Source organism: Stenella coeruleoalba (genome assembly GCF_951394435.1).
Source record: "Stenella coeruleoalba genome assembly, chromosome: X".
Taxonomy (NCBI): domain Eukaryota; kingdom Metazoa; phylum Chordata; class Mammalia; order Artiodactyla; family Delphinidae; genus Stenella; species Stenella coeruleoalba.
This window is the reverse complement of record NC_137152.1, coordinates 116,406,309-116,433,228: the sequence shown is the minus strand read 5'-3', so window position 1 is coordinate 116,433,228 and position 26,920 is coordinate 116,406,309. Positions and strand designations below refer to the sequence as shown.

General features: G+C 39.2%; 1 protein-coding gene across 16 annotated transcripts in view; it reads left to right on the top strand.

Annotated features, from left to right (window-relative positions):
* The window catches only part of LOC307180944 (uncharacterized protein), a 622,728-nt gene extending 596,409 nt beyond the window's left edge, over positions 1-26,319 (top strand). For 15 of the 16 annotated variants that reach the window (XR_013825813.1, XR_013825814.1, XR_013825815.1 and 12 more), the window contains one exon: positions 26,018-26,319. The gene's annotated coding sequence lies outside the window, so the exon portion shown is untranslated. Of the gene's footprint in view, positions 1-23,314; positions 23,410-26,017 lie in introns of those variants that run through there. The other variant, XR_013825828.1, reaches the window with a different exon arrangement.
* Positions 26,320-26,920: the final 601 nt, after the last annotated feature.

The following is a 26,920-nucleotide window of genomic DNA, read 5'->3' as shown; positions in this document are numbered from 1 at the left end:
ATTCAAACTGGCTTCAGTAAAAAGAAGGATTTGTTGACTCCAAAATGTAAGAGGATCTGACATCCAGTCCTTGGAGAGGGTAGGGATGGTGCTACATGCCTGACCAACACTTGGTACTTAAGACATGAACACCACCAGAGCTCTTTTGCACCTCTCTTAACTTTGCTTTTGTCTATTTATTAAATCCACTCTCTCTTAACACTAGTTGTAGGGGATTGAATAGTGTCCCCTTCCCCCCCCAAATTCATGTCCACCCAGAAGCTCAGAATGTGACCTTATTTAGAACTAGTGTCTTTGCTGATATGATTAAGATGAAACCATACTGGATGAGCGTGGGCCCTAACTCCAGTAACCAGTGTCCTTCTAAGAAGAGGAGAGGATGCACAGATGTCCACAGAGGAGAAGGCCATGTGAAGATGGAGGCAGAGATTGAAGTGATGCTGCCACAAGCCAGGAACACCAAGGTTTGCTGGAAGCCACCAGAAGCTAGAAGAAGCAAGGAAAGAGTCTTTCCTACAGCCTGCAGAAGGAGCATAGCCCTGCTGACACCTTGATTATGGACTTCTGGCCTCCAGAACTGTGAGAGAATAAATTTCTGTTATTTGAAGCCACTGGTTTGTGGTAATTAGCTTTTCCTGGGCAGCTAACACACTAACCAACCTATTTAATGCTGCAACATTACCACATTCCCTTGACTCTGCTTTTCCCATACTGCTTTCTTTTCCTATTACTTATGACCTACTGATTTTTTTCATTGAAGTGTAGTTGTTTTACAGTCTTGTATTAATTTCTGCTGTACAGCAAAGTGATTCAGTTATATATATTTTTTCATATTCTTTTCCATTATGGTTTATCACAGGATATTGAATATAGTTCCTTGTGCTATACAGTAGGACCTTGTTGTTTATCCATTCTATATTTAATAGTTTGCACCTGCTAACCCCAAACTCCCAATCCATCCCTCCCCCAACCCCCCGGGAACCACAAGACTATTCTCTATGTCTGTGAGTCTGTTTCTGTTTCGTAGTTTCATTTGTGTTATATTTTTTTTTTTTTTTTTTGCGGTACGTGGGTCTCTCACTGTTGTGGCCTCTCCCATTGCGGAGCACAGGCTCCGGACATGCAGGCTCAGTGGCCACGGCTCACAGGCCCAGCCGCTCCGCAGCATGTGGGATCTTCCCGGACCGGGGCACAAACCCGTGTCCCCTGCATCGGCAGGTGGACTCTCAACCACTGCGCCATCAGGGAAGCCCTGGAAGTGTTATATTTTAGATTCCACATATAAGTGATATCATAGGGTACTTGTCTTCCTCTTTCTGACTTACTTCACTTAGTATGATCATCTCTAAGTCCATCCATGTTACTGCAAATGATATTATTTCATTCTTTTTTATGGCTGAGTAGTATTCCATGGTATATATGTACCACATCTTCTTTATCCATTCATCCATTGATGGGCATTAGACTGTTTCCATGTCTTGGCTACTGTGAATAGTGCTGCTATGAACATAGGGGTGCATGTATCTTTTGGAATTGTAGTTTTGTCTGGATACATGCCCAGGAGTGGGATTGCTGAATCATATGGCGACTCAATTTTTAGTTTTTTGAGGAACCTTTATACTGTTTTCCATAGTGGCTGCACCAACTTACATTTACACCAGCAGTGTAGGACTCCACACCCTCTCCAGCGTTTGTTATTTGTAGACTTTTCAATGATGGCCATTCTGACAGGTGTGAGGTGATACCTCATTGTAGTTTTGATTTGCATTTCTCTAATAATTAGTGATGTAGAGCATCTTTTCATGTGCCTATCAACCATCTGTATGTCTTCTTTGAAGTGATGTCTATTTAGGTCTTCTACCCATTTTTCGATTGGGGTTTTTTTTTTTGTTGTTGAGCTGTATGAGCTGTTTGTATATTTTGGAAATTAAGCCCTTGTCAGTTGCATCATTTGCAAATATTTTCTCCCAGTCCGTAGGCTGTCTTTCATTTTGTTTATGCTTTCCTTTGCTGTACAAAAGCTTGTAAGTTTGATTAGGTCCCATTTGTTTACTTTTGCTTTTATTTCTATTGCCTTGGGAGAATGACCTAAGAAAACATTGGTGCAATTTATATGATCTACTGATTTTTTTTACTATAGGTCATCAATTCCAAGATGCAATGCTTTTTTCACATTTTACCATCTCTGAAACTGTAATGCATTGTGCAAACAATGGCCTTTCATATTTACTTACCAATGATTTTTTGTTTCTTTTTTAGTGGTATATAAAAGAGTGGTATGCCTTACAACCAATGGCATCTTAGATGCAATGAAATACGGTTAATTTTATCCATTATTTATGTTGTTTATTGTCTGTTTCCCTCACCCCCACCCAACCTACCCAGGTACTACATGAGAGCAAGGATCTTTGATTTGTTCACTGCTCTATCCTCAGCACCTAGACCAATGTCTGGACTAGAATAGGTACTGAATGCATGAATTAATAGTATATTCTCAGCAAATATTTGGTGAACTGAAGTATATTCCTAGGCATTGAGAAACAGCCACTTGACCATCTCTTACTTTTGGTTGAACTCTTTTCTTTCTAATTATTCTGAACTTGCTCTTATTTTTTTATATTGATAATGTTAATAATAACTTGCAATTATTTAGCACTTTGAAAGTTTAAACCTTTCTCATCATTGTCACCTTTGATAAAATTTGCCTGATTTGCAGGACTGTGAAGTTAATTATTTTCATTTTAAAGCTGAGTAAACTGAGGTTCAGAGGGCCAAAGCATTTGTCTAAAGTCAACTGAATAGTAATCCATGGGCCACCAAGAATTTCCTCAGGCTCTTCTTCCTAGCCCAGAGCTCTGTTTGGGGTCCTCCTCTCTGTAAATGCTATCTATAATTTATCACATATAAGACTTCAGGAACCCATGCAGATTTTCCTGATTTGCTGGGAATTTTTAGAATATAAAAGAGAAATCAGAGGAACAGATGGCAGTGAGTTATACATAGCAGCACATTCTAAAATGGCGTAAGTAATCTACACTTCAAATATATATTAGTGGAGACAGATATGTTAATGAGATGTGGATATAGTTATGTACATATGTAGTGTGTATAATAGTATTATAAATATATCAGAGAGATCGACACCTTGGTAAGGGTATTTCTGTATCCTTCCTGGGAGTTCATTCATTCACAAAAATTGAGCTATATATTGGGTTTCAGATCTTTACCCTTGCTATGAGAAAAACATACTACTGTTGAGAGCAGTTCTCATTATTTTCAAATGTAGTATACAGTATATAGTAAAATATGTCAGGAATTCTTACAATGTATTTTAACCAAAAATTGAGTGGATGTGTAGAAAGCTGGCATGTAAACCCATAGCACACAGTGATGATCATGCAAATCAAAATTGCTTTTGATTTTGGAGCGTAAGTTTGAGTTACGTTGTATTCTGGGAGTCTACTTGGAAAGACACAGTGAGAGAGCCGGGAAACTACTTTGGGCTCACTCCTTGCCTGGGCACAGCTTTCTAACTCTGCTGGATTCTTCAGTTGCGTGCCTTTTCTAGGCACAATATCTAAGACGGTTGAGTATGCAGAGTTGCACTGGGCCAGGGTTTGGTTGTTATGATATTTTATCCCGTGTCAAAAGCAATGGGGTTTTTATTAATGCTTCACTAAGAAATGGTGAAGTAAGAGGGGCAAAAACAAAGTTGATTAATACTATCCATAAGATCATTGTTAAGAAGTCCTCAGTCTCACATTGAGGGTTTCCACAATACAGGCCCTGCCTACCCTCCCATCTCCATCACGTATTACCCCTCCTCCTATCATAGGTCAAACTACACTAAATGTATTTTTCTTCACATTTTTCTCATGGACAAGACTTTAATTACATCCTCTAGCTGCATTGCTTATTGAGAAACTTACATGGCTTTCTTCTTCCTCAAGTTAAAGTAACCTGGTGATTAGGGGCCCAGACAATGGAGTCAGACTAAACAGAGTTTAAATCATAGCTCTCTCACCTGTTTTCTGTGTAGACACATTACTAAATTTTTCTGACCATCGATTCCTTCATCTGTAAAATACAGTAATGTAATATGTGTCTTATATAGTCAGAAGTACAGGAAATAACGCACATCTAGCATATGGCACTAGGTTCTAAGAAATAACTATACATATATACATTTGTGAATGTATGCATGTGTCTGTATGAGTATATATATTTAGATATATGTATATATTCCAAAGGAATCAAGTGGTGTGAAGGCTTATCCAAGCTAGTTCAGGGTTCATGTAAAAGCACTTTTGGTTTGTCTATGACCTCACTCTTTTCATGTTTTTAATTTTTCTTTCTGTAAGCAAATGATCAGCATTGTAGCTTCCTGGGGCTGCTGTAACAAAGTTCACCCCTATGAACTGGGTGGCTTAAACAACAAAAATTTATCATTTCATGGCTCTGGAGTCTAGAAGTCTAAACTTGAAGTGTGAGCAGGGTTGCTTCCATCCAAGGGGGGGTGTAGGGAAGGATCTGGTTCAGGTCCCCCTCCTTGCCTTGTAGGTGGCTATCTTCGCCCTGTATCTTCACATCATCTTCCCTCTGTACATGTCTGTCTCTGTCCACAAATTTCCCTTTTTTTAAGAACACAGTCATATTGGATTAAGATCCACTCTAATGACTTCATTTTAACTTGATTACAATCTGCAAAGACCCTATTTTCTTTCCTAACAAGGCCACATTCAGAGGTACTGGGGATTAGGACTTGATCACCTTTTGGGAGGGACAAAATCCAACCCATTGCAAGAATTAAGACAGTGAAAATGGGGCTGGGGGCAAAAAAGGACAGTGGGGTCCAGCACAACAGCTCTGAAGCCTAAACTCAGAAAGTAGTGGGGCCAGCCTGCCAGAGTGCTGCACTCCCATGTTGAATAGAGAGGACCGGCCGACCGTAATTTGTGAAATACTCAAATATCCCAGGTCATTTCTAACGTTTGAAGGAGTCTAGTTGTTTCTGTGTGTCTGTGTTAACTTAACTTAAAATCATTTCCATGCGATTATGTAAAATTAGCCTTAATATATAAACTTTGAATGAGAAATTTCTCTAGGAAGTACAAGGCCCTGCTTTGGGGGTTAAATTATGATTCAATACAATTCAAATAAAGTGTTCTTACTTTCACAGAAATAATAATGCACATAAAGAAATTACTTTTGATTGTCCATTTGTCCTACATAAAAAGATAGAAGATAAGCATTTGCTCCAGAAACGGGGCTCATTGGGAAGCTACTTGCAAGGCTTCCATACCAGTGTATTTGGGGAGAAACTCAGAAAGATATTTTATTTTAATTAAATCACAGTGTTTGTTAATATTTCTTCCTATTACTAGATCTGGTCTACTAGTCTGGAATGCTAAATAAGCCTTTAGGAAATGTGCCTACTGTATACAGAATGTGTCTAAGAGGATATGATCTTACAGCCCTGGATGTCCTTACATGTAGACACACTTCAACAGGGTTAATATTAATTACTATTCATTTAAGCTTGGTTGCTGACCCAACTTATATCCCAGGAGATGTTTCCCTCCAGTTAGGTAAGAGTGGTCAGATTGCTGGCTCTGAAATCCAGTATATTTAGCTTGTCATCTTCTTTCTTTCTCTGCCATATTGCTCTGTTCCACCCTACCATCTGCCACCCCACACCCCACCTTCAAAAAGTATGTCTCCATAAGTTCAGAAGGAAGAGAAAAGAATTAAGGAAAATATGACCTGTTTCTCCCTTGCAAGGTCACATGTTTAAATGTAATATCCTGTTAAAAAGAAAAATGATACCTCTTATGTAATTAAAGCAAGCACAGTCCTCTGCTCTGCTTCCATCTATTTCCTCTTTAACAAATGTCAGCATCTTGGCTGAGTGTCTTAAGTACCTGAGTCATAATTCCCAATGTTTTATTGGCTGTGTTATCTATAATCTCTCTCATCTCCAGATCAGATATACATGATAAATAAGTTTCATGTTATTTTCCTCTTGTAGGAGGGCCCGAGAATCTCTAGGACCCAGACTTTGCTTTCTGAATGGCAGTGTATATGGGCAGATAGATAGCTTTCGCATGTCAGTTTCACCTGTTCCCTGACCTAGGTCCTTTTCTGTGTATTCAAACCACAAAATAATGTTACCTAATTTCTCAGCTAAACATTGTCCTGATGAATTTTTTTTCTTTCATTCAGGACCAGGAGCTAACAGTAGCTATGGGTGAGAATGAAAAGCAGTGTTCCACAAAATATGAAAATGTCCGAGAGTATCTGAGACATATGGGAGCAATTCTTACGTCAGCGTATATTTTACTAAACATTTACTATTTACAAAACACTATGTGGGATACAGGCAGGCATAAAGCGTAGTCCTTTCCTTCAAGGAACTGCAGATCAATAATGGAGTCCATGGGATATCATCAAATATAAGGCAGAATGCAGTAAATGCTATAATTAACATCCAAACAATGTCCTGTAGGAATAATAATGCATTCTGATTATAGGGATAGCTTCTAAGGCGTATGATATTTGACTTGATTTCAGAAAGCTGAGTAGGATTTTGATAAATCTTTGATAAAGAACCCAGCAGGCTGAATGCTGTCATTCCTAGGAATGTAGAAGTGTTGAAAACGTGAGAAAAGGCAAGTGACTGATGAGGAACTGGGCATCTAAATACGCTTTTCAATATTTTCAAAATATTTTCTTTCTTTCTGGGAGCTTCTTTATTCTCTAGGTTAATTAAAAGCCATTCATAGTACTGCTTCTGGATTCTCATACTGACCTGAGCTACAGAGAGAGAGCACATTTCTTCGTTGGTAAACACGAGTGATAAGTCATAGCAAGGGTTTGAGCAGGATCAAATGAGAGAGTATGTGTGGAAGGGTTTGCCGTCACTGAGCCTGCTTTCTTCACTTCTTGAGTTTGTAATTATATCTTTGTTTTATTTTTGTCTCTCCCAGTGGATTGTAAATTCAGTGAGAATCTGTTTTGTTTATCATTTTATCCCAGTATGCAGCACAATATCTAAAGGGATGTGTGTGCTTAATAAGTATTTTTGAATGGATAACAAATAAAAGAAGGAGGTAAGGACTTTAAATTCCCCTACAGACACGTCATATGGCTGGTAGTAATTGTTAGATCCTTGACTTTACCTGTTTGTGACCATAAAAGCAATTATAAAGGCCTGAGCCTATTTGCGAATCAATCCCATGGTCTTGACCTCAGTTAGTGCTACTCCCTCCATATAGTAAACATTCCTTATTAAAAGTAAAATATGCACCCAAAACTTGGTGTTGCCCAGAATTTGGAGAAGTAAATAGTAGGGCTAGCAAAAGCCTTTGGTTTCTTCTAGTGCAATGTCAACTTTTTACAATTGAGAAAAATGAAGATCAGAGAGGGAAGGGACTTGACCAATTCTGACAATATCATAGCAAAGCCAGGGCTAAAACCCTGGCCCGCTGATTCAAGTCCAGTCCTAATTCCAGACAGGAAGTTGATCTTCCCACTTTTACCAAACTAGGCCAGCATATTTAATGTGCTACGACTGGTTTTCCTCACAGGCTATGGTTTAAAGGATAAAGTTGAGCAAATCATGTTCAGTGAGTATCCAAACCATGATCTTCAGGGACATTTCTTTGTTTCAATGCTGTTTCACCATTTCGTTGGGAAATTGATTAGATGAATTAATCAGTGTCATTATTATTCGGGATATTCCACAGGCAATAAATAGCTTTCTTTGTGAACTGGCATGTTAGGGAATGCTGTAAAAAATGGTCTAATATAACAATTTCATTAACCAGAAATGCTAGAGTGACAAACTCTAGAGTGGCAGACGCTATTCATTGCCTATAACTACCTTCCAGGAGTGCCAAAGGCATCTGAGTCGGCTGTGGCAGCGGTCCCCAACCTTTTTGGCTCCAGGGACCAGTTTCATGGAAGACGATTTTTCTACGGACCGGGGGTTGGGGGTGGGGTAGTGTGGTTGTTCAGGCGGTAATGCAGGCGATGGGGAGCGGCAGATGAAGCTTCGCTTGCTCGTCCGCCGCTCACCTCCTGCTGTGCGGCCCGGTTCCTAACAGGCCGAAGTCCGGTACTGGTCCGTGGCCCGGAGGTTGGGGATCCCTGTGCTATGGGACATAGTTTAAATTAGAAAATTTTCTTTTCCTTGAAAACTAATATCAAGGGAGTAGACAATTTGAAAAGCAAAATAAAACCAGGCAACAACAAATAACTAATGAATATAAACGCATAGCTTATTTGAGGAAGATTGTAGTATCATCATCTGTTGAGAATTTATCATATGCTATGAACTGTTCTGATTCCTTTTCTGTATCTTCTGTTTTAATCCTCACAGTAGTCCTATAATTATTATTTTTTATAAATTTATTTATTTATGTTTGGCTGCATTGGGTTTTTGTTGCGGTGTGCAGCCTTTCTCTTATTGCGGTGAATGGGGGCTACTCTTCGTTATGGTGTGCGGGCTTCTCATTACGGTGGCTTCTCTTGTTGTGGAGCACAGGCTCTAGGTGCACGGGCTTCAGTAGTTGCAGCATGCGGGCTCAATAGTTGTGGCACACGGGCTTAGTTGCTCTGCAGCATGTGGGATCTTCCCAGACCAGGGATCAAACCTCTGTCCCCTGCACTGGCAGGCAGATTCTCAACCACTGTGCCACCAGGGAAGTCCCCATAATTATTTTTATCCTAATTTTTCAAATGAGGAAACCAAGGCATTCACAGGTTCAGCAAATTTCCCAAGTTCATACATCTAATAAATGGTGGAAATTATTTGGACCAAGTCCATTTGATTCTTAGACTCTATAATATTTTGTTATATTGGGTTAAAATACAGGTAAGATGGAGCCAGTTTTGAGAAATCCTTGAAGGCCTGGCTGCACGAATATTTGGAATAATAAATAAAGAAGGCTTTGCAGGGGGCTTCCTTGGTGGCCCAGTGGTTAAGAATCCGCCTGCCAATGCAGGGGACACAGGTTCAAGCCCTGGTCTGGGAAGATCCCACATGCCGTGAATCAACTAAGCCCGTGCACCACAACCTCTAAGCCTGCGCTCTAGAGCCCATGATCCACAACTACTGAGCCCGTGTGCTGCAACTACTGAAGCCTGTGCGCCTGGAGCCCATGCTCCGCAACGAGAGAAGCCATCACAATGAGAAGCCCGCGCACCACAACGAAGAGTAGCCCCCACTCGCCACAACTAGAGAAAGCCTGCATGCAGCAATGAAGACCCAATGTAGTCAAAAATAAATAAATAAAATTAATTAATTTAAAAAAAAGCAGCTTTGTAGATTCTTGAGCAGAGTAGTGGATGCTTAAATGGACAGATTATAATTAATTTGACAAGCAAATGCAAGGTAGAATGAGCAGAGCCATGAAGCAGGGAGAACCAGTGTGAAGAGGGCTGAGGCTGGGGAAGTAGCAACGGTATCAGACATGTTCTAAGACAGAGACTAGAAAGAACTGACAGGACTGGGTGATTAATGGAGTGTGGGAAGGGAAAACTGAGCAAAAAGCCAAGGATGACTCACAAGTTTCGAGCCTCAGAAGCAAGAATGGCAGCTGGAGAAGGGAGCATCTTGGATGGAGAGTGAGAATTGGGGGCTGAGTATTATTTGGAATTGTTCAGTTGAGTGAAAACCAGGATTCATGTAATTAATAGAAAACAAGGATTCATCCAAAGAAGACATACAGAAATATGATGGGGTCCTGACTGCACAGAACAGATGACATCACTGCTTTCTTCTCTCCATTTTAACTACTCGCCTGTAATAACTGGATTCAACACAAGGTTCTGAGCTTCCTTTGAAAGACCTGCATTTCCATCAACAGACAAACAGATAAAGAAGATGTGGTACATATATACAATGGAATATTACTCAGCCATAAAAAGGAACGAAACTGGGTCATTTGTAGAGACGTGGATGGATCTAGAGACTGTCATACAGTGTGAAGTAAATCAGAAAGAGATAAACAAATATCATATATTAACGCGTGTATGTGGGATGTAGAAAAACGGTACAGATGAACTGGTTTGCAAGGCAGAAATAGAGACACAGATGTAGAGAACAAACGTATGGACACTAAGGGGGGAAAGCATGGGGGGCAGGGGGGATGAACTGGGAGATTGGGATTGACATATATACACTAATATGTATAAAATAGATAGTAAGAACCTGCTGTATAAAAAATAATTAAATTAAGAAAATAAAAAGAAAACCAGGATTCATGTAATAGCCATTTGTCTGGCCAACATTTTGACCTGTCAAGGCCTGCTGCCACGTTTTGAAGCCTATTTTGAAGTGACAATAAAAATCAAGGTCCTTTTTTTAGGCAGCGAAAGATGTCTCTACCTCATATGATTTCCTCTTGGCCAGCTGGCCGGGCTAGGTGTTACACACAAGTGAGTGCCACCACAGAGTGGGTCAAGAAGGGTGGTGCCAAATTGCCCTTCACCCCCCAACTCTCCCCTCACCAGTGTGCTAGGCTTTTTAATATTTAAGCGACTTCCAGTATTCAATAAACTTTTGACTGTGGTATATATTCGTATGGCTGGGGCAAACCCAAACATACAAAGATCAAACACACACAGAGGCCTGTAGACAGTACAGAAGACATCAGACAAAGGTTATGGTCAGAGAAATAGTGATGAGTATCCCTAATAAAAGGTCGCAGAAGGATTGCCAAATGAGTATGTACATAGGAAAAATATCAGATCAAAAGAAAGTAGGATCAAGAGTAAATCACAAGCATGGGAGAAAATATTTGCAAATGACGTGACGGACAAGGGATTAATCTCCAAAATTTACAAACAGCTCATACAGCTCAATATCAAAACAACAAACAACCCAATCAAAAAATGGGCAGAAGGCCTAAATAGACATTTCTCCAAAGAAGATATACAGATTGCCAACAAACACAAGAAAGGATGCTCAACGTCACTAATCATTAGAGAAATGCAAATCAAAACTACAATGAGGTATCACCTCACATCAGTCAGAATGGCCATGATCAAGAAATCTACAAACAGTAAATCATGGCGAGCTTGTGGAGAAAAGGGAACCCTCTTGCACTGTTGGTGGGAATGTAAATTGATACAGCTACTATGGAGAACAGTATGGAGGGTCCTTCAAAAACTAAAAATAGAGCTACTATATGATCCAGCAATCCCACTACTGGGCATATATCCGGAGAAAACCACAATTTGAAAAGATACACGCACCCCAGTGTTCACTGCAGCACTATTTACAATAGCCAGGACATGGAAGCAACCTAAATGTCCAAAAACAGACGAGTGGCTAAAGAAGATGTGGCACATATATACAATGGAATATTACTCAGCCATTTGCAGCAACATGGATGGACCTGGAGATTATCATACTAAGTGAAGTAAGTCAGACAGAGAAAGACAAATATCATGATATCACTTATATGTGTAATCTTAAAAAAAACTGATACAAATGAACTTATTTACAAAACAGAAACAGACTCACAGACATAGAAAACAAACTTTTATGGTTACCAAAGGGGAAAGGCGGGAGGGATAAATTGGGAGTTTGAGATTGGCCTAAACACAATGCTATATTTAAAATAGATAGCCAACAAGGACCTACTGTATAGCACAGGGAACTCTGCTCAATATTCTGTAACAACATAAATGGGAAACTCTAAATGCTGCACAGCTCAACATCATCTTTCCTCTATATAAACTCTCTCCTTAGGTATTCTCACCCAGCCCGTGGCTTTACATATCATCTATATGCTAATATGATTTATATGTCTAGTCTTGAGTTGCTACAACTAGCTGTCATTTTGGCTATCTAATAAGAAAGTTTTCCTGTCCTTTTCCCTACTCAAGCCTGTTTTTTTTCTAAGTCTTTCTCATCCTCCCATATGGCACCAGAATCCATTTACCCAGTTGCTCAAGTCAAAACTCAGTCATCCTTCATTTCTCTTTTCCTCAGTCGCTTTCTCTCATCCAATTAATCAGCTTGTCCTCTTGACTAGATTTTTAAAACATATCCTAAAGTTCTCTTATTTTCTCCATCTCATCACGTTAGTCATTATAACGGCTTAAAAATTTCTATACAATCACACCAATTACCTTTTTGACCTGTTCTCAAATTACTCTCCCCCCTGTTGACTCTGGTTTAGACACACTGGCCACCTTGCTGTTCTTCAAACACACCAGGCATATTTCTACCTCAAGACTTTGCATTTTCTTTCTGTGCCTAGAATGTTGTTCGCAGATATCTTCACGGCTTGTCCCTATTTTCCTCTAGTTAATTACTCAAGTGAAAGCTACCTAACAGTGGAAACTTCCTTGGCCACTATCTGAAATTGCATTCCCCAGGCTGCCTGGAGTCCCTTTCCTTCTTCCTTTATGTTTCTTTCTAGCACTTATTTTCATCTGTATACTACTTATTTTACTTATTTATCTAGTATTGTCTGTTTCCTTTCACTATAAGGCAGCATGAAATGCCCATTCCCTCCAACCCCAACAACTCCAATCCATCCAGGAGAATGCCTGGTACATATTGCTTGAATATGTGCCCAGCACACAGTAGGTGTCCAATAAATACTTGGTAAATGAATTAAATGATTTAGCAGTAAAATGAATACTCCCAAGGAATGATCAAAATCATAAGTCTACCCAAATGGACAGGTTATGTAAGATGTTAACATCAGGAGAAATTGATAAAGCGTATATGAGAACTTTTCTATACTTAAGTATCATTGCTGGAAAGGCCATTAGGGACCCAATGGAGTAATCCTTTTATATTATAGTTGAGGACATTTAAACAAAGTTTTATGGCTGTACAGTAGCAGAGCCAAGGCTAGATTCCAGGTCTCTGCTTTCTAATCAAGTGCTTTGCCTACCTATGCACATCGCTTTTCCTTTTATAATCAAATGAGCCAGTTACAGTGCGAGGAATTTTTCTTATCCCTGAACTTTTGCAGCTTTTCAAACCATTCTTGGTAATCATTTGTAAATAGGATCAAATATGATTTTTAAAAAGTCATGTTGTCTTTAGCAACTAAGGGACAGACTTACTCAGTTCTATCATAAACTTTACATATGCAACACCATTATTTGAATAGTGAAGAATAAAATCTACCAGTTTACAAATAACAGAGTTGACATAATATGTTTAATGTCAACAGAAGAGCTAGTTTTCATTTAATTTATGGTGCCTAACATTAAATGACAAAAAAAGAATCTCTTTCAGCTAGTGTTTGTGGGAAACCTATCCTGTGTTCTCTTTATAACATCAAAAAATAAGACTATGTGTTAACAGTTGCATTAGTAGCTTGGTAAGTGTTGATTAAAAAAACAAAATCCAAGATGAAAAAGCTATTCCTATTCCATTAATGGTTTATGTTAATATATATTCATTTTACAAAAGCATCTACAATTACTTGAAAGAGTAGTTACGTATATGTGAGAATTTTATTTAATTCACAAATAAGTCTTAATGATTTTAGAAATTTATATTTGTTTTATAACAATGAATGTCTGGTAATAAGAATATAGATACTTTTATCTACTTCTTTACACTTTCTTGTATTTTGCAATTTAAAAAATATCATGTCTTGCCTTCATTGTTTCCAAACACGAACAAATGCCCTTTTAAAATATGTGCATTTATTCTTATTTGTCATCTCAGCTGCTCCTCAGAGATACTAAAAGACTTAGACTCTAGATGCCTGCTTGAAAAGTACTGGAAAAAAAATTTTTTTTTTTTAAATTTATTTTTGGCTGTGTTGGGTCTTCACTGTTGCGTGTGGGCTTTCTTCTAGTTGCGGTGAGGGGGGGCTGCTCTTCGTTGTGGTGCACAGGCTTCTCATTGCAGTGGCTTCTCTTGTTGCGGAGCATGGGCTCTAGGCACATACGGGCTTCAGTAGTTGTGGCTCTTGGGCTCTAGAGGGCAGGCTCAGTAGCTGCGGCACTTGGGCTTATTTGCTCCGCAGCATGTGGGAGCTTCCCGGACTGGGGCTCAAATTGGTGTCCCCTGCATTGGCAGGCGGATTCTTAACCACTGCGCCACCAGGGAAGCCCTGGAAAATATTTTCAACATTTTGACAAATCACTTCTGTCTTTCTTCCATATTCCTTTCCAGCTTCTCCTTTTCCTATTTCAATAAAATGTCTGAAATAAACACTTCACAAGATCTGAGTTCTAAATACTTGACCAATGGCTGACGGACTTCCAGTATATATCTCCTTGATTCTGAAATGCAGTGTTCATTTAATTACATCTTCTATTGATATAACCTTCTATAGCCTTCTGAGTTGAATTGTGTCCCCCCAAAAGATATGCTGATGTCCCTACCCCCAGAACCTCAAAATGTGACCTTATTTGGAATAGGGTTGCTACAGATGTAATCATTTAAGATGTGGTCATACTGGAGTTGCTGGGCCCCTAATCCAATATGAATAGTCTCCTTATAAGAAGATGGCCATGAAGAAGACATCAGCAGGATGGCAGAACAGGAGATCCCCTATTCATTTTCTCCCAGAGCAGTGATAATTTGACAGCCATCCACAGACAGAAGTGCCTTTGTTGGAATGTTGGGATCCAGGTAGGGGGTTGCTAAACTCTGATGGAGCCAAAGATCAAGGAATGTTTGTTTTGAGAAGGCAGCAATTTAACCATGGCCCCGACTACAGACCCAGAAACAGACTTTCCCCTTTCAGACTCAGCTATAGCCCCTTGACCTTGGTCTTGCCACCAGCACCATTTGTCAAGGGACCTGGAAGGAGCCAGGCCCACTTGTGCCTCAGGTAACAGGCCTGCTGAACTTGGTCCCATTTGTGGACCCTGAAACAGCCCTGTAACTCAGCTCCATTTCCTCTCAGAGGAGGTCTAGAGCACTCCTGCCCACCCAGGGGCTGGGAGGTAGACACACGTGTCCTTGTCCCCAAACATAGGCCCACCAACATGAGTCCCACTACAGATTCCGAAGTGGCCCTGTATCTTGGCTCTAGCCCTTCGCAGCTAGGGTCTGGGAGCAGTCTTGCCCACTAAGGGAACCGGTGGGTGATACGCTTGTCCACATTTCTGGAAACAGGCCTCCTGACCTTGTTCCAACAGTGGATCCTGAAACAACCGTGTAAACTGCCTCCTGCTACTTTCAGCCATCATCCAGAAGCAGCCCTGTCCATTGAGGGACCCAGTGGGAGAAATGCCCATCTGTGCGCCTAGACGCAGGACTGCTGACCTCAGTCCAAATGCTTCAGGGATCCTGAAGCATCCCTGAGACTTGGCTCAAGCTCTTCCCAGCTGCAGTCTGTAAATGGATTAAATTCTCCAAACAATTCTCCAATCGAAAGTGCGTACTAAGTTCCAACAATATACTGCCTACAAGAGACTCACTTTAGCTTTACAGGCACACATAGGCTAAACGTGAGGGGATGGAAAAGATATTCCATACAAATGGTAACAATAGGATGTAGGGGTGGCTACACTTATATCAGAAAAAATAGACGTTAAGTCAAAAACTCTAACAAGCGACAAAAGAGGTCATTATACGATAATAAAGGGGTCAATTCATCAAGAGGATATAAAAATTGTAAATATATATGTACCCAACATTGTAGCACCTAAATATATAAAGCATAATAGCATAACTAAAGGGAGAAACAGCAACAATAATAGCAGGGGATGTCAGTACCCGACTTTCAACAATGGATAGATCATCCAGACAGAATTCAATACGGAAAGAGCAGACTTAAGCAACACTATAGACGAACCTAACAGACATATACCAAACATTCTGTCTAATAGCACAGAATATACATTCTTCTCCAGAGCACATGGAACATGTTCTAGGATAGATCATATGTTGGGCCACAAAACATATCTTAGAAAATTTAAGAAAACTGAAATCATATCAAGTGTCATTTCTAACCACAGTGGTATGAAACTGGAAATCAGTAACAGGAAGAAATTTGGAAAATTCACAAACATGTAGAAATTAAACAACTAACTTCAGAACAATGAATGAGTGAAAGAAGGAATCAAAAGGAAAATCAAATATTTTGAGACTAATGAAAAAATAGAAATACACCATTCCAAAGTTTATGGGATGCAACAAAAGCAGTTCTAAGAGGAAAGTTGAAAGCAATAAATGACCACGTTAAGAAAAAAGAAGAATCTCAATAAATAACCAAACATTACTCAAGAAACTAGAACAAACTAAGCCCAAAGGTAGAAGAAGAAAGGAAATAACAAAGATTAAAGCAGAAATAAATCTAATAGAGACTAGAAAGAAAATAGAAAAAAAAAATCAAAGAAAGTAAGAGCTGTTTTTTTAAAGATAAACAAAGGTGACAAACCATTATGTACACTAACAAAGAAAAAAGGCAAAGGACTCAAAATTATGAATGAAAGAGGAGACATTACAGCTGATACCACATAAATACAAAAGATTATAAGAGGCTACTATAAATAATTATATGCAAACAAATGGGATAACCTATAAATAGGAAAACCTAAAAAATTCCTGGGAACATGCAGTCTACTAAGACTGAATCTTGAGTATGAAATCTGAAAAGGGCAATAACGAGTAAGGATATTTAAGCAGTAATCAAAAAAAAACCCACAAAGAAAAGCCCAGGACTAGGTGGTTTTACGGGTACATTCTAGCAAACATTTAAAAGAAGAAGAAATGCCAAATTCTTCCAAAAAATTAAAGAGGAGGAAATGCTTCAAAACTCACTCTGTGAGTTGGACTCGATCAAACTAAAAAGCTTCTGTACAGCAAGGGAAACCATCAACAAAAAGAAAAGGCAACATACAGAAGGGTAAAAATATTTGCAAACCATATAACTGAAAAGGGATTAATATCCAGTGTATATAAGGAACTCATACAACTCAATGGGAAAAATAATCAAATAACCTGATTAAAAAATGAGCCAAGGACCTGAATAGACATTTATCTAAAGAAGATCTCCAGATGGCCAGTAGTAACATAAAAATGTGCTCAATATCAGTAATCATGAGGGAAATGTACATGAAAACCACATTGAGATACACTTCACACGGGTTAGGATGGTTATTATCAAAAAGATAACAAGTGTTGGCCAGGTGTGGAAAAAAGGGAACCCTTGTACACTGCTGGTGGGAGTGAAAATTGGTATAGCCATTATGGAAAACAGTATGGAGGTTCCTCACAAAATGAAAACTAAAAATTAAAAATAGAACTGTACAATCCAGCAATCCTACTTCTGGGTATATTTCTAAAGGAAATGAAATCAGTGTTTCAAAGAGAGATTTGCACTCCCATGTTCATGCAGCATTATTCACAGTAACCAAGATATAGAAACATGTTAAATATCTGTGACAGATGAGTAGATAAGGAAAATGTGTTATATACATACAATGGAATGTTATTCAGCCTTAAAAGGAAGGAAATCCTGCCATTAGCCACAACTTGGATGAACCAGAAGGACATGATGCTTAGTGAAATAAGCCAGACACAGAAAGACAAACAAATGCTGTTTGCTTTTACCTGTACATGGAATCTCAAAAACTTTAACTCATAGAAGCAGAGAATAGAATAGTGGTTGCCAGGGGCTGGGCGGGGGGTGGGGGGGGGGGAGTGGGGGTGGGGAATGGGAAGATATTAGTCACAAAGTATAAACTTTCAGTTATAAGATGAATAAGTTCTGAAGATCTATGCAGAATAGTGACTATAATCAATATAGACTACTGTATTGCATACTTGAAAGTTGCTAAGAGAATAAATCTTAAGTATTCTTAACACACAAAAGAAATGCTAACTATGTGAGGTGATGAATGTGTTAATTAGCTTGACTGATAATCATTTCACAATGTTTGGGTATGTCAAATCACCGTATTTTATACTTTAAATATAATTTGCATTTGTTAATTATACCTCAGTAAAGCTGGGAAGAAAGAAAAAGATAGGCACGTGAAGACACAGAGACACACAAGGAGAGTGCCACACGATGATGAAGGCAGCTACGAGACAAGGATTGCAAAAGTCTGCTGCCAAACCACCAAAAGCTAGGATGAGGCAAGAAAAGATTCCCCTACGGGTTTCGGAGGGAGCATGACCCTGCTGACAGCTTGATTTCAGACTTCTAGCCTCCAGACCTCTAAGACAATAAATTTCTATTGTTTAAGCCACCCAGTTTGCGGTCCTTTATTAAGGCAACCCTAGCAAACTAGTACACATTCCATGAAGTTATATATTTCCCTTTAAATCACTTGAGTGTACAGCAAAAATTAGAATATTCAGTGATGCAGTCATAAACTCAACAGGAAAATATGATAAATTCTAAAAAGAGAAAAATATTATAAACCAATCTGTCATCTGAATATAGATTCAAAATGTGAAGTAAAATGCTAACGATCAAATCTAGTAGTACATTTCAAGAATAATCTACCGTGAAAAAGTAGGATCTTTTTTTAGTAGGAGTAATAGTAGTAGTAGTGATCATAATAAACTACTTGTATTGAACCTTTGCGTGCTGTAGATCCTGGTGCTGGGTGCTTTATACACATTACCTAATTTAATACTTACAAAAATATTACATGGAGAAAGACAGTCTCTTCATAAGTGGTGCTGGGAAAACTGGACAGCTACATGTAAAAGAATGAAATTAGAACACTCCTAACACCATACACAAAAATAAACTCAAAGTGGATTAAAGACCTAAATGTAAGGCCAGACACTCTAAAACTCTTAGAGGAAAACATAGGCAGAACACTCTATGACATAAATCACAGCAAGATCCTTTTTGACCCACCTCGTAGACAGATGGAAATAAAAACAAAAATAAACAAACGGGACCTAATGAAACTTCAAAGCTTTTTCACAGCAAAGGAAACCATAAACAAGACGAAAAGACAACCCTCAGAATGGGAGAAAATATTTGCAAATGAAGCGACAAAGGATTAATCTCCAAAATTTAAAAGCAGCTCATGCAGCTCAATATCAAAAAAACAACCAACCCAATCCAAAAATGGGCAGAAGACCTAAACACACGTTTCTCCAAAGAAGATATACAGATTGCCAACAAACACATGAAAGAATGCTCAACATCACTAATCATTAGAGAAATGCAAATCAAAACTACAGTGAGGTATCACCTCACACCAGTCAGAATGGCCATCATCAAAAAATCTAGAAACAATAAATGCTGGAGAGGGTGTGGAGAAAAGGGAACCCTCCTGCACCGCTGGTGGGAATGTAAATTGGCATAGCCAATATGGAGAACAGTGTGGTGGTTACTTAAAAAACTAAAAATAGAGCTACCACATGATTCAGCAGTCCCACTCCTGGGCATGTATCCAGAGAAAACCATAATTCCGAAAAACACATGCACCCCAATCTTCATTACAGCACTATTTACAATAGCTAGGACATGGAAACAACCTAAATGTCCATCGACAGATGAATGGATACAGATGTGGTATATAATACAATGGAATATTACTCAGCAATAAAAAAGAACAAAATAATGCCATTTTCAGTGACATGGGTGGACCTAGAGATTGTCATACTGAGTGAAATAAGTCAGAGAAATATCATATGATATCACTTATATGTGGAATCTAAAAGAAAATAGTACAAATGAAACTATTTACAAAACAAATAGGGTGACAGATGTAGAGAACCAACTTATGGTTACCAAGTGGGGGGAGGAGGGATAATTTGGGAGATTGGGATTGACATATACACACTACTATGTATAAAATAGATAACTAATAAGAACCTACTGGATAGCACAGGGAACTCTGCTCAATACTCTGTAATAACCTATAAGGGAAAAGAATCTTAAAAAGGGTGGATATATGTATATGTGTAACTGATTCACTTTGCTGTACAGCAAAAACTAACACAACATTTTAAATCAACTATACTCCAATATAAATTAATTAAAAAAATTAAAAGGGTAACTGGTATCACTCCTCCAGGGTGATTATGGGAATCAAGTGAGGGAAAAAAAGTGTTATGAGGTAGATACTAATATTATTCTCTTTTACAAATGAAGAAAGAAAAGACTAAAAAGATCCAAAGATAAAATCAGTGTTTCAACGGTACTGATGAACCTAGCGGCAGGGCAGGAATAAAGACGCAGACGTAGAGAATGGACTTGAGGACACGGGGAGGGGGAAGGGTAAGCTGGGAAGAAGTGAGAGAGTAGCATTGACATATATACACTACCAAATGTAAAATAGATAGTTGGGGGAAGCAGCCACATAGCACAGGGAGATCAGCTTGGTGCTCTGTGACCACCTAGGCGGGTGGGATAGGGAGGGTGGGAGGGTGAGACGCAAGAGGGAGGGGATATAGGGATATGTGTATACTTATAGCTGATTTGCTCTGTTATACAGCAGAAAGTAACACACCATTGTAAAGCAATTATACTCCAATAAAGATTGAAAAATCAGTGTTTCAAGATCAGGTGTAGGAATTGAACACAAGTCTGCTAAACTCGAGACTGCAGTCTCTTCACCATCATGTTATACTTTTAATTCAAGAAAACCAAAATAGGCCAATATTTTAAATTCCAGAGTATAATTCATCTTATGCCAAAGAGGAATGTCAGTGATTAGCTCAGTACCTTATGGAACATTGATATCAGCCTGATAAAAACGTTGTCAGTTACACTACACTTGGAGATTCCTCCTACCCAGTCCTTCCTTCCTCTGCTCTCTCCTTCACAAGTGTCAGATCAGTATCATAGGCTGAAGGTGCTCCCCACTTTTTTCAGCTCACTCTATTTTTTTCCCTTACAGGATTTTCTCTCAATAAATTTCTTGCTTGTCTAATCCAATCTTGACATCCTCTCAGAGGACACAAACACACCATGTAGAAAGGCCCCATGAAATACTGCTTTTTTCTAATATACTCAGTTTTTGGTCTTCTTGCCAATCAAGGTTCCATTCATCCCTGGCTTGTCCCTGTTCTTCATTCCTCTTTTCTCAGACAAATATCAATATGTTCCTATTTTCCTGTCTCATTGCAGAGCAAGATCCGTCTGCTTACATTCCCATATACCTACCGAAAGACACGTCCTAAAATTCAAGTTTCTGCCAGGGTTTATTTAATCACTTACCCAAAGAAACAGTTCTCCATTGGAGTTGATTCCCATACATGTTGTTCATAAAAATAAGATTGTTTCCATTACTTTGTATACAAAAATATTTAGAGATAAACTTAACCAGATATTGCAAAAGCTATCTTTAGAAAATTACGCTTGTAGAGGAACACCAAAGATGTCTTGAATAAATGAAAAGACAAAGCAGATTACTGAATAAAAAGACTTCTTGTCATAAAGTTGTCTATTCGCCCTCACGTTAATCTACAAAATCTAAATCCAACAAGTGTTGTTGCTGCCGGGTTTCAAATTTTTTTTTCTTATTGTTGTTGTGAACAATATAATCCTATTGATCATGTGAAAAAATGACGAACAATATTGTCCAGGGAAATCCTAGCCAAAGAAGAAGAATGAGGGAATGTTTACCCTAAGAGACATCATTTTCTTCTCCAGGGTAATTCATAATAGACCGCAGTCAAGACAGCTGTCAATAAGGCCCTGCCTGCCCCCCACCTCCCACTCACCCCCGTGAATGTATTTACAATAGGTTGTGAAGCAGGACATTTCCTGGAACCCCCGACTGATGACTAGGATCCAAACCTGAAGACAAAGAGTCTTCAAACAACCTATAATTTAAAGAATGTCAGGTTATCATGGGGGCCTGAAACCCTGTTATGATTTGAACTGTGTCCCCCTCCCAAATTCATATGTTGAAGTCCAAACCATCAGTACTTCAGAATGTGACCTTATTTGGAAATAGGGTCTTTGTAATGGTTAAGAGGATGTAGGCTCGGCCCTAATCCAGTATGCCTGGTATCCTTATAAAAAGAGGGAATTTGTCTACAGACATGCACACAGGGTGAATGCCACATGAACATGAAGGCAGAGATGGGATAATCCATCTACAAGCCAAGGAATTCCAAAGACCGCCAGAAACCACTGGAAGTTAGGAGGCATGAAACAGATTCTCCCACACAGCCCCTAGCAAGAACCAACCTTTCTGACGTCTTGATCTCCAACTTCTAGCCTCCAGAGTTGTGAGACGATAAAGTTCTGCTGCCTTATGCACTGTTTGTGGTACTTGGTTACAGCAGCCCCAGGAAACTAATACACACACCCCTTGCAGAGCTTACTAAAAAGCAGCTGAGCAGGTTCTGCAAATCCCAGTGTTAGACTAGAGAAAAAGGTGCAGAGTGCTGGAAAGCATGCATCAGGGACCATATGGAAATTCACCCTGTTGGAGAAAAGAAATGGGAACTTCTTTATCAGAAGATAAGTGAAAGGACTCCAAGAAATTCACTCATGGAGATTGGAGGTGTCTGTAATGAGGAAGACAGGCAACTAAGTACCTTGTCAGATTTCTCCTTGTGCCAGTGATTCTTCAAGTGTGATTCCAGAACCATCATCTTCCTCACCTGAGAGCTTGTGAGTCATGTAAATTACCAGGCCCCACTCCAGACCTACTGAATCAGAAACTGCCGTCTGTTTGAACCAGCACTCCATGTGATTCTGATGGGCATTACAGTTTGCATACCACTGATTTGTGCCGTGGACCTGCTCTTTTGTTCTCTGTGCCTATATTGATTGGAGAAAAGAGAATTGGAGAGAAATGGCTGGACAGAGAGGGGGCAGCAATGGCAAAGCAGGTCCTCTCTCCATGTTAGGCATAACAAGGATGCACTATTTAATCACGGATCGAGTAAGCGCCACAGAAGATTTCGAGCCATCCTGCTGTAGGCAGAAAGGCTGGCTGCAGGGTGAGGAAAAGTCTAGAGGCAACGTGCTATGGGATATGCCCCTAAGTGTGAAGAATGCAGGGGTGTTGAAAAGGTCTGGCTGGTGTGAATTTACCATAAATGTTCACTTAAATCTGAATTGAGAGCTCTCGTATAGTATTCCTTAAAATATCTTCTCTACTAGAAAATGGATTAACAACTCCGGGGCTTGCTTTGGTGCTGAGCAGACAGGCAAGTGCTAACATGGTCCATGGAAATTGGGCTGAAGGATCTGGGAATCTGATAGACGCTGACAGATAAGAGTTTGTAGCTACCATTTCTGTAGAAGAAAGACAATTTTTTTTTTAAATGGAAACTGTGTTGATTTGAAAAGATTTAGAGATGTGATTGTTTCATACTATATTCTACATTTGTTACAACTTGCCTTGAGTAACATAGCTTTTTTGTTTTCTTTTTTTTGGACAGGAGAGAAACATGTTATGAATATTCAGAATCCATATACAGATATGTGACATTTGTCAATTTATACCCAAACCTGAAATATAAGATGCAGAAAGTAGTTCTTGAATGGTTATATGTTCATGAGATAAGAAAACCAATAATTTAGCTTAGAAACCAAGCCCTAGACAAACAAAGTTTCTAAAATGATGGGCCTTTGCATTGGCTACCATTCATAAAGGTGACAGGCTAAATAGGTAGACAGATTCATTGCATGGACTTAACGATATTGGGACTAAAATCATCTATACCATGCCAAAATCTAATTCGAGAAGTTTCTCTATAATTTCTCTTCAAGCGATCAACCAGTCATCTGTTGAATGCCTCCAGTGACAAGGAGCTCACTGCTTCCTGAGACAGTCTGTACCATTTTTGAACAACGCTATTGCTCTATAGGGCTGTCATTATATTGAACTGGGCTTTGCTTCCCCGTAACTTCCACCCATTGGCATACTGGTGGAGAATTGGAAGAATCAATACTGATTAAATTGAATGGAAATTGGTCTTGAGCCAAACCTCTGAGGCCACACCAATTGACATTACCCAGATTTAGGACATTAGTCATGATGAATGTTATATTGAGACATGTATTTGTTAATGTCTTAAGTGGAGCAGAATAAATTACCTAGGCGACTGAAGTCATCCACATATGTAGAAGATTAAATATAATAGAGATGAAAGATTTTTGTAATAGTAAAGTGCTACACAGATTTAATGGGTATTATCATAGCAGTGACACTGTCCGTCCTTGGCATGAAAATTTCACCAGGACAAACAGCAGAGAAGACTGATGTTGCTGGGTAAGTGAAAAGGGAATGTCTCTAGCACTGCTTTTCTCTGTAGACACTCAATGTTTCATTGCTGTTCTGTTTCTGTCTCTACCCAGTTAAGTCACAAAAGGAACGAGGCAATTTATGTACATACCAGCAAAATTGGTAGTCGCTATCACGTGCTGGAGATTCAAGGTAGGCAATTGGTTTGGGTTAGGTGAGTGAAGCCACTGCTGCACATGGTATCCAGTACTACAGTATTGGTTGAAAAGAGAATTTGAGGAAATAATATCGGATGGTAGGAAGTGTTACTGCCAATGAATTGGACCACATTGTGCCATGAATATTTATCCTTACGTGTAGATATCTGCCTAGTCTGGGAGGCCTTCTGATCCAAAGTGTCGTCCTCACAAGGATAACACATTAACGCATGAACTTGAATTAATCTACCAGCGTTGGAACACCCGGAAGAATGGTTTGTTTTTCCTGCAGAATGAAGGATGGCCAAGAATTTCTGTGGGAGCTTTTAGAGAAACAGACATACTAGCTGGGGGAAGAGGTATACTGAAGACAGTCACAAGGATGACCTTATTGATGCTGTGGTCCTACTGACATTTACATGTTTGCACACCGATGCTAATACAACTTCATACCTTCTCATAAAGGGCTGAATCGACTTCTACTGAGTGACCCCAACCACTAGCTTAGTTGCCTTCAGGTCTTTACAGCCTCTAGGGATCTTCTCTTATTGACATTGAAAATGTTTTCATATAAAATACGGTAGGAAGTGAAAGAGGAAAATCATTTGAGACCAAACCTTAAAGGTCTAGTAAATGTGCCCTATGGTAAAAACTGTCATAATAGCTGCATCCGACTGACCAATGGAACTCACACTGTCTCCCATAGGAGAAGCTATGAAAGGGGTGGAGGAGAAGGTGGATGTCCAAATGCAGCAGTTCCCTTGGTTGGGACAAGGGGGTAAAACTTCCTCCCTTAAAAATATGTCTTTCTGAGTATCAAGAAGTCAGTAATTTCCATGGTACATATAAGCTACTAGATTTGATTTCATCCCTCTGACATAATTAAACAAAGGGTTTTACTTTCTTGTGCATAACGACTAAATCCTATATTTTCTACTGTTAATCACAAGCGAAATAGGCAGAATTTAAAATATGAACATTTTAGAAAGGTGCATCTTCCTATGACATTGCTATTAGTCCTTTAACTGAAGAATCATTTATTTGTAGGGAGAGAGCAGGAAGTTACCACACACTCATCTGTGTCATCCCCTCATTTTACAGAGAAAAAGTGAGTCCCATTGTGTCTCCCACCCAACCCAGGGGACTAGGTAGGCACCAGTTCAAACAGCCATGTGGCCTTCAAGGTGTCATTTGGGCAGGAGATCCTCTTAAAGTTTGTCCAATTCAAAAACAATAAGGGTAGTCTGAGAAGAGTCCTTGAGGAGACATTCAGGATACACAAGGTGACCCAATTAAAACAGCACGTTTGGAGGGGCAGAAGCAGAATTATTAAAGATAAATTGTGTCTAATTTCTAGACCTAAGTGGGTCGAGATTCAAATGGGACCAGACTGAGAGCAGATGCAAGCGAGGACAGGCTGTTCTTTCACAATCCGTAGCTCACATCTTTTGGTCTATGGTGAATGATGTTTGGATTGGGCTGGGTTAAAAGAACAATCATGATAGAAATAGATGGGTGTGTAGCTTCCGGAAATCACAAAGAGAAGACTAGAACCCAGTCCTGCCACCTAGTCCAGAGCACTTTCTTCTAAGCCATTCACAAACACACTTGCAGAAATATTTCATGCAGATCAGATGACATGGCAATGGATTCTGGGAAGTTTTCTCTCATCTTTTTTTTTTTTTTTTTTTAATTTACAGCTCGGGATAAGAACATCAGAGCTGAGCGGACTCACTGATGCAACCGATAGGGTTAGCACCTGGCACAGTTTGCAAGTGCGGGGCTGGACTTTTCATTATGTGCAGGGCTAGAGTCTCATTCTACAGACTGGTCACACTCTTCCTAAGACTGTTTCAGAGACTCACTTGGAAATCTGATTCATCTTCACGTTAGCTATGCTTAGAAATGAAATTCTTTGGGGGTTTCCTTGGGGTTTATGAGAGGCATTGAATATTGCACATTTGAAAACATATTTGAAGTTCTGCTGAGAGGCAGGAGATGAATTCACACCAGGGAAAGTGGCTTTTTGGTAGAAAAGCTCTATGTTGATGATACGTGTCAATGACAATTTGTAGTTTGACATAAAATTTAAACTGACTGGATGTTCAGGATAAGAATTCAATCAACAGTTCCTCTATTCCTGGAGGTGAAGTGGTTTCTGGAATAGTTTTATTTTCTATTCAACTTAAGAAACAGAATATGTTTGATTGTTCTGTTCTTCCACATTTAAGTGCTAAGACTGTCCTATCTAAGCCTTAATTTTAAGATACACCATTAAAAACTGTAAATGCAATGAACACAAGACTCCATTATTTTGGTGTTTTCTTTAGGCATGCCTCTGTTGGAATACTGAGAGCAGCACTGAGCCACTACTGACAACTGCTTTGCCTTCACAGATCTGATTGCTATTTTAATTAGAAAAAATTACAGTATTAGGCAGATAAGACTTGTCTAACTGTTGACTCTAGTATCACATCATGCTAGATATAGCTTAATGGTCTTTAGTATTTGTTAGTAACAAAAAGAAAAGGAAAAGGTAAATAGTTGGAAAGTGATAAGTCATTTTGAGGATCTGCCTTCCTACCTTTGCAAGCTTGTTGACA